This window comes from Muntiacus reevesi, chromosome 1 (assembly GCF_963930625.1).
Source record: "Muntiacus reevesi chromosome 1, mMunRee1.1, whole genome shotgun sequence".
Taxonomy (NCBI): domain Eukaryota; kingdom Metazoa; phylum Chordata; class Mammalia; order Artiodactyla; family Cervidae; genus Muntiacus; species Muntiacus reevesi.
Window position 1 is genome coordinate 42,817,535 of NC_089249.1, and position 12,010 is coordinate 42,829,544.

The window sequence follows — 12,010 nt, forward strand, 5'->3', positions numbered from 1 at the left end:
CTGCCCACAGATTGAGACACATAAGTGGAGAATTCAGTGACATTTGGGAACAGGATTTCAGTTGGGAGTTTACCGAAGAGTCATTTGAACTGTTGAGTGAAGAGTCCAGGAAAGAACCTATTGAGAAATCCAAAGAAAATTCAGAACAGCCCTAAATTAACTCCAGTGAGGAGCACAGTTGGAAAGGCAATCCTGATTGATTATCAGTGGGAGGATAAGCAGTAGCCTGCTTGGGAATCCAATGGACGAGGAAGAGAAAAAAAAAAAAAAAAAGGAAAACTAATAAGTAAATTCCTCTTTTGAATACTGTATTCAGGAGTCTGGGACTGCTGATCTACTTCCAGTAAGATTTTAAAGTTTTCTTTATGGGTTTTAGTGGGATTACAGCCAAAGCATTGTGCCCTTGGGGCTTGGGCCCTGGTGATACACTGCTCCTTCCAATCAGAGAACAGCTGAAAAATCAGACCTTTATCCTGCTGTCTCATGGGGAAGGGCTGCTTGGCTGCACTGTGGAAATGAAGGCCCTGTGCTTTGTGGGGCAGCTGGGGGTGCCTGGGACCTAGATCAACAGGCTCCAGAATCTGATTTCATTCTCGTGGACCATCTCGTTTAAGTGGACAAATGGGGTCTTATGATCACACCAATACTAATCTCATGGATATTCTATCTCAGAGAATTTCTCCCTGTTCTTTATCAAGCTTTAAAACTTACTATGTTCCAGGCACATGGCTAAGTTCTGGAGAACAGAAAGAGGATTTAGATGGACCTTCTTCTCTAGGTTCTTACAGTCTAACATTCTGTAACATCTGTAGCAGAGTATTTCTGGAATGCTGTGACTGGTTTCTCCTCTAGTGAGACTCTTTCTAGTAAGGGGGTCTAACTGGCTCCTTTCGAGTGTAACAACTGTGTTTTGTTACCTATATTATTTCATGGACATTTGGCCTTGGGATGGAATCAGTCAGTGCTATACTCAGACATGGGCCTCCCAGGTGGTGTAGTGGTAAAGAATTCACCTGCCAATGCAGAAGATATAAGAGATATAGGTTTGATTCCTGGATTGGGAAGATCCCTGGGAGCAAGGCATGGCAACTCACTCCAGTATTCTTGCTTGGAGAATTCTGTGGACAGAGGAGCCTGGTGGGTTACAGTCCATAGGGTCAAAAAGAGTTGGACATGACTGAAGTGACTGAGCGTGCATACAGACATCTAAGTTTGCTTAAAATTAAATTATTGAATGAAATACTCTTTAAATGCTTTACAGTTTTCACACACTGACACATCATCATCCGAAGTCCATAGTCTATATTAGGTTTCACGCTTGGTGTTGTACACTCTATGAATTTGGACAAATTTATGACACATGTCCACCATTACAGTATCAGAGAGTGGTTTCATTGCCTTTAAAGCTCTCTTGGTGACTCAGTAGAGAATTCTCGGATTCTCGGTAGAGAATCCGCCTGCAATGCAAGAGATGCCGGTTTGATCCCAGGGTCGGGAAAATGCCATGAAGGAAATGGCAACCAACTCTAGTATTCTTGCCTGGGAAGACCCATGGACAGAGGAGCTGGGTGGGTTACAGTCCATGGTGTTGCAAAGAGTCAATCAGACATGAGCGACTAAATCACAACCACCCTGTTCTGCCTGTTCCTCCTTTCCTTCCCTCTATCCCCTGGGTAAGTTTATTTTATTTTTTGTCTGCAATAACTTTCAAATAAAAAAAAAACCCAACACTCCCTCCCACCTTCTCTTCACATACAGAACATTGGGAAAACAGTCACTAAAAATGAGGAGGGAGAATTATATATTCTTTGACCCTGTTACTACTGAGGTTGCCGTGTGTTTTTTTTTTTTTTCTTTTCTTTTCTGTAGCTCTTTTGTCTGAAACTCTCATCCAAAGACAGATTTCAGATACCTGATTTTGATGGTGGATGTCTATCTAATACCAAATTTCTTACATGCCCATTGGCTCTGAATCCCTTCTCTGTATCCAATTTCTACCATGCATTTAGATGTGGAAAACAAGAATTTACTTTTAATGTGCTTGGCACCTCACAGTGCGGGGTGGAAGAGCCCCTCCTGAGGAATTAGATAGGGTCCTGTGGTGGAAAGAATACTGGATTTAAAGTCATATTTTAGCCCCCAATTTTCTATGTGTGCTTGGTATATAATGATAGTTACAGTATGGTATTTTTTAGTACTTACTAAATATTCAGTATTACTGAGTATCCTAATTCTCATCACAACCCCAGGAGGTAGGTATTGTTATTCACATATTCCTTATGGGAAAACTGAGGTAGAGATATGTTAAGGAATTTGCCAAAAGGCAGTGTCGTCACTGGAAGCCAAATAATCTTACCTAATCTTTCTGAATCTCCATTTCCTCCTCACTAAAATGAAGGTATTGGGTCAGATGATCGCTGAGTTCATTTCTATTCTAAAACTCTCTGGGTCTGTGAGGTTTTATAGACAGGGACCCCAATCCCCGCCTCTGGTCCTCCTTCCCCCACCATAACAATTGCAGGATGGTTTGATTTCATGTAGTAATGGCCTGGCTAGCTGCCTTTATCAGGACTGCAAGAACTTTCCTTTTTCACTCCCTGTTATTTTGTTTAAGGTTGCTGTTTTTTAGGGTGTGAAATTGGCATCAACTGAGACAAAGGAACCAATAACTGTTCTTTAAAAGGAAGTGTGGATTGACCTGTTTTCCTACCTCTAGAGAACCAGAATCAAGTCCTGAAGATACTCAGTAAAATTGGAATAATAACTAACACAAGGATCTTGTTAGACTCAAATAAGATAATGCTTAGGAACTGTTTTGTAATTTGTCAAATTCTACACAAATGCAGGAACTATTGGTATTGCCATATAATACTGATTCACAGGTCAGAAATTTGGGTAGTTTTCCTTTTTGATTTCTATGCATGGTGCATTTAGGAACCTAAATGAACAAACATTCTGTCTGCTAGGATTAATATCCGTGCTGATTAAAGGGTAAAATACTCCAGCCTTGTTTATGCTTTTCTAGGGTCAGGACACAATAACCTCCCTAAACAGACTTCTAGTCATTAGCCAGAGGCCTAGGGGCACCATGCTGTTCCATTTTCCATTAAATCTCCCTAACTAGTTAAAAACAGAAGTTAAAAACAGAAGCAGGGCACAATTCCTGCAGGTTTCATCTAAAACGCAACTTGAGTTGTGAATTTAGAACTCTGCTTGATCTCAGGCTGCTCACCCCATCCATATCATCCACTTGCATTTTTTATTTTTTGCATGGAAAAGCAGGATACATGTCGGTACTTCCTAGGTTCTTTTTTCCTGGCTTCCTAGATCTCTGGGCTTGTGTTACACATACTTTTCTTGTTTGGGAGCACCCATCGCTGGATCACACAGAATGGCTGTCATAGGATGGCCCCCTGAATTGAGGACAGAGACTGTGAACAAAGTTGGTTTGAAAAGGTCAGTTTCTTCATTTATTCGCTCATCGATTCAATGAGTATTTATTTTATTGATCTCCTACCATATGAAGGACATGGTTGAGGATATAGAAAAAGGAATTGATCTTGCTGGGCATACTGGGGCTTCTTGCTGGCCACAGAGGATGGAAAGAACACAGCAGTGTTTCCTTATTATTGATATTGAGTAACTGCCTGCAAGAGGTCATCCAAATGAGTTACTATTACCATAAAGCACAAAGGCCTGGGAGGCAAAATATCTATCTGGCTCTCCTTCTAGAAATGTTTCCAGGATTAAGATTCCATGGATTTTTCCTGTAGTTCTTAGAAAAATTATCAGTTAAACCATCAAATATGTTTTTATGCTTTAAGCAAGGGAACTTGCAAGCTTACATGCTCACGGTAGGGCTTCCAGCTAAAGATTGCGAATGAAGATGAACAGGGTGTTTGTTCTTATGGGAAGAGCTGCTTTTCATAGAAGCAAAGAGTGGGATAAGTTGAGAAACTATTGATGTTAGTTTCTTGGAAGTGAATTAGAATTTTCCTTGCGTCTTACAATTTCCCATTTTAAGTATAAAATAGATTAGGAAAATATGCTTGGATGTACTTCCCCAGAAGTGATGGTGGAACAAAATGCCAGTCACGAGATGTTTTGGGTTTCAAACAAAAAGAATGAGGAATTAGATGCTTCCAAGTGTTCCAAGAGAAACCTTATTCTGGGTGAGACTTTTTATGCCATCAGCGGTTATTGTTCACTAAGTCTGTTATGATTAGAGGTGAAAAGAGTTTTAGAAGAAGACTTTTATTTAATAAATCAATAATCAGTTGTTAAAAAAAAAAGATTTTTCGAAGTTTTGATTCTACCACTTGGCATCACGCTAAAGAGCTGTGACTTTGAGCAGGTCATTAATCATCTTGGATTTTTATCTCTTTGGTTAGCACTCAATATTTAACTATTTTGGAGGCAACAATATGCTGGGGGCTCACTTGTAGAAAGATATTAATATGCACTCTGCCAATCTCTCAGAATTGGTATCAGAGCGAATTTGGATTTGGAAGCCCTTTGAAACATTTGTAAATGTCATGCATCTCAGAACAGAAGGCTAGAAATCAAAACAAATCCTTGCCTCTTTTAAGACTGCTGCTGCTGCTAAGTCACTTCAGTCGTGTCCGACTCTGTGTGACCCCATAGACGGCAGCCCACCAGGCTCCCCCTTCCCTGGAATTCTCCAGGCAAGAACACTGGAGTGGATTGCCATTTCCTTCTCCAGAGCATGAAAGTGAAAAGTGAAAGTGAAGTCGCTTAGTCGTGTCCGATTCTTAGTGACCTCATGGACTGCAGCCTACCAGGCTCCTCTGTCCATGGGATTTTCCAGGCAAGAGTACTGGAGTGGGGTGCCATTGCCTTCTCCACTTTTAAGACTAGACTTGTAATAAGAAAATTTTTCACTAAATTAATAGCAAACTGAAGCAAGATCAAATTGGAGATTTTTTTTTCTCATAACCTGATTTGGTACAAAGAAATGGAGACACAAGGAACCAAACTGTGTGTTCATGACTCAAAGCAGCATTTTCTTTTCCTGCTAAAGTCCTGCCAATATCTAAAATGTCTCCTTAGACATCTTTTCCCTCCTTCCTTTGCATCTTTATGAAGCAACCAATAGGAGCTATGTAGAGTGTTGGGATGTGGGTTAGTCTGGGCTACTTGAGGTACAATGACAGTGTATCCCTCCTCACACTACACCATCAAGGCCTTGAACAGGACAGGGGTTTATTTCTCAGAGCTGATGGCCATGTTCTACAACTTTGAGAAGAATGCAGTATGTTTCCTTTGTATCTTCTCTGCCATCCCTATAGTGTTGCCCTCATCCAGATGGTTCAAAATGAGCCATCACCATACCTATATCCCATGCAGCAGAAAGGAGGGAAGTGGAAATGAGGATATGTCTCTTCCCTTTAAGTACAGAATATAGAAGTTTTACACATTGCTTCTGCTCATATCCTCTGGGAAGTGCAGTCTTCTGTCATAAATGCCCAGTGAAGCATCAAAGCTTCTGTGACTCTGTGAGAAAACAGAAGAATGCATATCAGTGATAAGAAGCAGTCTCTGATTGGGTGCAGACATGAACAGCTCTTGGTCCTTTCCTGAAAGCTGCTTACTTCTATGGGAGAAAACAGAAATGTAAATAGGTAATTACACATATTTTTTGCAACTCTGTGTGGTCATTTATCCCAACACTTTCACCATCTGATAGCTTGATTCTCTTATTTTTTTCTCTCCCTTCCTTCTGTCTATACTCTTGTCAATTTTTAAAAAACAAAATTCAACTGAGGGAATTCAAAGACCTTATTGGCTTCATTCAACAGCTTGTGAATCAGGCCACATCTAATCTACCAGATAGAAAGGAATTCCCAGGAGCTGTATTAAATGAAAAACTCAAACACAGACACAAGCAGGAATAAGAAAGTTACACAAGGCAAAAAACAAACAAACAACAAACAAACAAACCAGATTGGTTATGGCAAAGTTGCTTTCTTTCAGGGGTTGGCAAAGAGTCTAACAGGCTCATAACTTAACTAGTGTTCATCAAGAGGACCCTGATTGACTGCTTTAAGGTTCCATTTCCAGAAGAACTGAAACTGTAATTAAGTCTCAGTTTGGTGATGTGGGGATTAGCAGAAACAGCTTCTTTTGGGGCTTGTTGTCTTGATTTCAATACTTTTTACCTAACCCCCCAAAAATTGCTCCCTCACAAATAACTGCTCATTGTCTCTTTTTTAAAAATATAAATTTATTCATTTTAATTGGAGGCTAATTACTTTACAATATTGTAGTGGTTTTGCCATACATTGCCATGAATCAGCCACAGGTGTACATGTGTTCCCCATCCTGAACCCCCTCCCACCTCCCTCCCCATCCTATCCCTCTGGGTCATCCCAGTGCACCAACCCTGAGCACCCTGTCTCACACATCGAACCTGGACTGGTGATTCATTTCACATATAATAACATACATGTTTCAATGCCATTCTCCCAAATCATCCCACCCTCACCCTCTCCCACAGAGTCCAAAAGACTGTTCTATACATCTGTGTCTCTTTTGCTGTCTCACGTATAGGGTTATCATTACCATATTCCTAAATTCCATATATGTGCGTTAGTATACTGTATAGGTGTTTTTCTTTCTGGCTTACTTCACTCTGTATAATGGGCTCCAGTTTCATCCACCTCATTAGAACTGATTCAAACGTATTATTTTTAATGACTGAGTAATATTCCATTGTGTATATGTACCACAGCTTTCTTATCCATTCATCTGCCAGTGGACATCTAGGTTGCTTCCATGTCCTGGCTATTATAAACAGTGCTGCGATGAACACTGGGATACATGTGTCTCTTTCAATTCTGGTTTCCTTGGTGTGTATGCCCAGCAGTGGGATTGCTGGGTCATATGGCAGTTCTATTTTCAGTTTTTTAAGGTATCTCCACACTGTTTTCCATAGTGGCTATACCAGTTTGCATTCCACCAACAGTGTAAGAGGGTTCCCTTTTCTCCACACCCTATCCAGCATTTATTGCTTGTAGACTTTTGGATAGCAGCCATTCTGACTGGTGTGAAATGGTACCTCACTGTGGTTTTGATTTGTATTTCTCTGATAATGAGTGATGTTGAGCATCTTTTCACGTGTTTGTTAGTCATCTGTATGTCTTCTTTGGAGAAATGTCTGTTTAGTTCTTTGACCCATTTTTTGATTGGGTCATTTATTTTTCTGGAATTGAGCTGCAGGAGTTGCTTGTATATTTTTGAGATTAATTCTTTGTCAGTTGCTTCATTTGCTATTATTTCCTCCCATTCTGAAGGCTGTCTTTTCACTTTGCTTATAGTTTCCTTCATTGTGCAAAAGCTTTTAAGCTTAATCAGGTCCAATTTGTTTATTTTTGCTTTTATTTCTATTACTCTGGGAGATGGGTCATAGAGAATCCTGCTGTGATTTATGTCGGAGAGTGTTTGGCTATGTTTTCCTCTAGGAATTTTATAGTTTCCAGTCTTACATTTAGATCTTTAATGCATTTTGAGTTTATTTTTGTGTATGGTGTTAGAAAGTGTTCTAGTCTCATTCTTTTACAAGTGGTTGATCAGTTTTCCCAGCACCACTTGTTAAAGAGATTGTCTTTTCTCCATTGTATATTCTTGCCTCCTTTGTCAAAGATAAGGTGTTCATAGGTATGTGGATTTATCTCTGGGCTTTCTATTTTGTTCCATTGATCTATTTTTCTGTCTTTGTGCCAGTACTATACTGTCTTGATGACTGTAGCTTTGTAGTAGAGTCTGAAGTCAGGCAGGTTGATTCCTCCAGTTCCATTCTTCTTTCTCAAGATTGCTTTGGCTGTTCAAGGTTTTTTGTATTTCCACACAAATTGTGAAATTATTTGTTCTAGTTCTGTGAAAAATACCACTGGTAGCTTGATAGGGATTACATTGAATCTATAGATTCCTTTGGGTAGTATACTCATTTTCACTATATTGATTCTTCCCATCCAAGAATATGGTTTATTTCTCCATCTATTTGTGTTCTCTTTGATTTCTTTCATCAGTTTTATAGTTTTCTATATATACGTCTTCTGTTTCTTTAGGTAGATATACTCCTAAGTATTTTATTCTTTTCATTGCAATGGTGAATGGAATTATTTCCTTAATTTCTCTTTCTGTTTTCTCATTGTTAGTGTATAGGAATGCAAGGGATTTCTGTGTGTTAATTTTATATCCTGTAACTTTAATATATTCATTGATTAGCTCTAGTAATTTTCTGGTCGAGTCTTTAGGGTTTTCTATGTAGAGGATCATGTCATCTGCACACAGTGAGAGTTTTACTTCTTCTTTTCCAATCTGAATTCCTTTTATTTCTTTTTCTGTTCTGATTGCTATGGCCAATTTGTGTGAATTTGTGCCTCAATTTCCTCACTTGTAAACCAGATGTAGTGATAATACTTTAGAATTGCTATGAGGATTAAAATGAGTAAATATTTAAAAATACCTAGAATTTGGAAAATATTTTGAATTGTGTCTAGTAAATAGTAATTGTCATTTAGCTGTCATTTTTAAAATTTTATTTATTTTATTTTAGTTTTTTTAATTTTATTTTTATTAGTTGGAGGCTAATTACATGTAAATCCATTTAGCTGTTATTAACTGTTCTAGCTATTTTTAGAAACTTTATTTTTAGTTATTTTTTTGTAGAAATGAATGTAGTTTATTTAACTGACTTGAGAAAACATATTGTAGTAATTAAATTCTGTCTTTTAAAAAATTAATTAATTAATTAATTATTTTTAGTTTACAATATTCTATTGGTTTTGTCGTACATTGATATGAATCCGCAATGGGTGTACATGTGTTCCTTGTGGTAAGAAAACTCATACAACTTGCCACTTCACCATTTTTAGGGGTACACTTCAGCAGTGTTAAGTATATTCACCTTGTTGTGCAACAGATCTCTAGAAGTTTCTTACTCTGTGTCCGTTGGACAACAACTCCCACTTCTCCCTGTCAACTACTGTTTTATTTTTTCAATCATCTGTTTCCCCGAGTTTGACCACTTGAGATGTCTCATATAAGTGGAATCACTCAGGATTGGCCTTTTTGTCACTGGTTTATTTCATCTTCCCTGGTTGCTCAGACTGTCAAAAAATCTGCCTACAATGTGGGAGACTGGGGTTTGATCCCTGGGTTGGGAAGATCCCCTGGAGAAGCAAATGACAACCCACTCTAGTGTTCTTGCCTGGGAAATCCCATGGATGGAGAAGCCTAGTAGGCTACAATCCATGGAGTCACAAAGAGTTGGACATGACTGAATGACTTCACTTTATTTAATTTTGCATAATGTCATCAAGGTTTGTCCACATGACTTTATTTATAGCACACGACAGGATTTCCTTCCTTTTGAAAGACCAAATGATATTCCATTGTATTTTTAAAACACATTTTCTTTATCCATTCATCTGTTGATGCATGTGAGCCCCAACCTCTTACCTATTTTGAATAATACTGCTATGAACATGGGTGTGAAAATGTCTCTTTGAGATCCTGTTTTGAATTCTTTTGGATATATGCTCAGAAGTGGGACTGCTGGTTCCTAAAGCAATTATATTTTAAACTTTTTGAGGAACCTCCATACTGTTTTTCCATTATGGTTGCACCCTTTTACATTCCCACAATAGTGCATGAGAGTTCCAATTTCTCCACATCCATGCCAACATTATTTTGGTTGTTTGTATTTTTGATAATGACTGGAATGTAAAAGTAGGAATTCAAGACATAACTGGAGTAATGGGCAAATTTGGCCTTGGAGTACAAAATGAACCAGGGCAAAGGCTAACAGAGTTTTGCCAAGAGAATGCACTGGTCATAGCAAACACTTTCTTCCAACAATACAAGAGAAAACTCTACACATGGACATCACTAGATGGTCAACAACAAAATCTTATTGATTATATTCTTTGAAGCCAAACATGGAGAAGCTCTATACAGTCAGCAAAAATAAGACCAGGAGCTGACTATGGCTCAGATCATGAACTCCTTATTGCCAAATTCAGAATTAAAATGAGGAAAGTAGGGAAAACTATGAGACTATTTAGGTATGACCTAAATCAAATCCCGTATGATTATACAGTGGAAGTTAAAAATATATTCAAGGGATTAGATCTGATAGACAGAGTGCTTGAATAACTATGGATGGAGGTTCATGACATTGTATAGGAGGCAGTGATCAAGACGATCCCTGAGAAAAAGAAATGCAAAAAGGCAAAATGGTTGTCTGAGGAGGCCTTACAAAAAGCTGAGGAAAGAAGAGAAGCTAAAGGCAAAGGAGAAAAGGAAAGATATGACCATTAGAATGCAGAGTTTCAAAGAATAGCAAGGAGAGATAAGAAATCCTTCCTTGAACATTGGGGTGCACCTGTCTCTTTCAGATCTGGTTTCCTCAGTGTGTATATAATAGCCAGGACATGGAAGCAACCTAGATGCCCATCAGTAGATGAATGGATAAGGAAGCTGTGGTACATATATGCCATGGAATATTACTCAGCCGTTAAAAAGAATGCATTTGAATCAGTTCTAACGAGATGGATGAAACTGGAGCCCATTATACAGAGTGAAGTAAGCCAGAAAGATAAAGACCATTACAGTATACTAACACATATATATGGAACTTAGAAAGATGGTAACGATAACCCTATACGCAAAACAGAAAAGGAGACACAGATGTACAGAACAGACTTTTGGACTCTGTGGGAGAAGGCGAGGGTGGGATGTTTCAGGAGAACAGCATTGAAACATGTATATTATCTCGGGTGAAACAGATCACCAGCCCAGGTTGGATGCATGAGACAAGTGCTTGGGCCTGGTGCACTGGGAACACCCAGAGGGAGCGGGTAGAGAGGGAGGTGGGAGGGGGGATTGGGATGGGGAATACATGTAAATCCATGGCTAATTCAAGTCAATGTATGACAAAAACCACTACAATACTATAAAGTAATTAGCCTCCAACTAATAAAAATAAATGAAAAAAAAAAATCAATAAAAAAGAAACCAAGCCATGTAATTAAAAAAATTTTTTTTCTGTTTTAATTTCTAATATGATAACAATTAACGTGCACCCTAATGTTCATCGCAGCACTGTTTATAATAGCCAGGACATGGAAGCAACCTAGATGCCCATCAGCAGACAAATGGATAAGGAAGCTGTGGTACATATACACCATGGAATATTACTCAGCTATTAAAAAGAATTCATTTGAATCAGTTCTAATGAGATGGATGAAACTGGACCCCATTATACAGAATGAAGAAAGCCAGAAAGATAAGGAACATTACAGCATACTAACACATATATATGGAATTTAGAAAGATGGCAATGATAACCCTATATGCAGAACAGAAAAAGAGACACAGAAGTACAGAACAGACTTTTGAACTCTGTGGGAGAAGGTGAGGGTGGGATGTTTCAAAAGAACGGCATGTATATTATCTATGGTGAAACAGATCACCAGCCCAGGTGGGATGCATGAGACAAGTGCTCAGGCCTGGTGCACTGGGAAGACCCAGAGGAATCGGGTGGAGAGGGAGGTGGGAGGGGGGATCGGGATGGGGAATACGTGTAACTTCATGGCTGATTCATGTCAATGTATGACAAAACCCACTGAAATGTTGTGAAGTAATTAGCCTCCAACTAATAAAAAAAATCTCTAATGCGATAACAATTGATAAACAACAACAAAAAAGAAATTCTTCCTTAGTGATCCATGTAAAAAAATAGATGAACACAATAGAATGGCAAAGACGAGAGATCGCCTCAAGAAAATTAAAGATACCAAGGGAAAATTTCATGCAAAATAGGCACAATAAAGGACAGGAATGGCACGGATCAAACAGAAGCAGAAGATATTAAGAAGAGGTGGCAAGAATGCACAGAAGAAATATACAAAAAAGATCTTCATGACCCAGATAACCACGATCACTCACCTAGAGCCAGGCATCCTGGAATGCGAAGCCAAGGGGG

General features: G+C 38.8%; 1 protein-coding gene across 2 annotated transcripts in view; it reads left to right on the forward strand.

Moving 5' to 3' along the window:
- Nucleotides 1–210: 210 nt before the first annotated feature.
- Nucleotides 211–12,010, forward strand: part of LOC136159746 (integumentary mucin A.1-like) — a 30,049-nt gene continuing 18,249 nt past the window's right edge. Inside the window, exon 1 of one of the 2 annotated variants that reach the window (XM_065922295.1) lies at nt 211–343. The gene's annotated coding sequence lies outside the window, so the exon portion shown is untranslated. Of the gene's footprint in view, nt 344–3,331; nt 3,457–12,010 lie in introns of those variants that run through there. The other variant, XM_065922304.1, reaches the window with a different exon arrangement.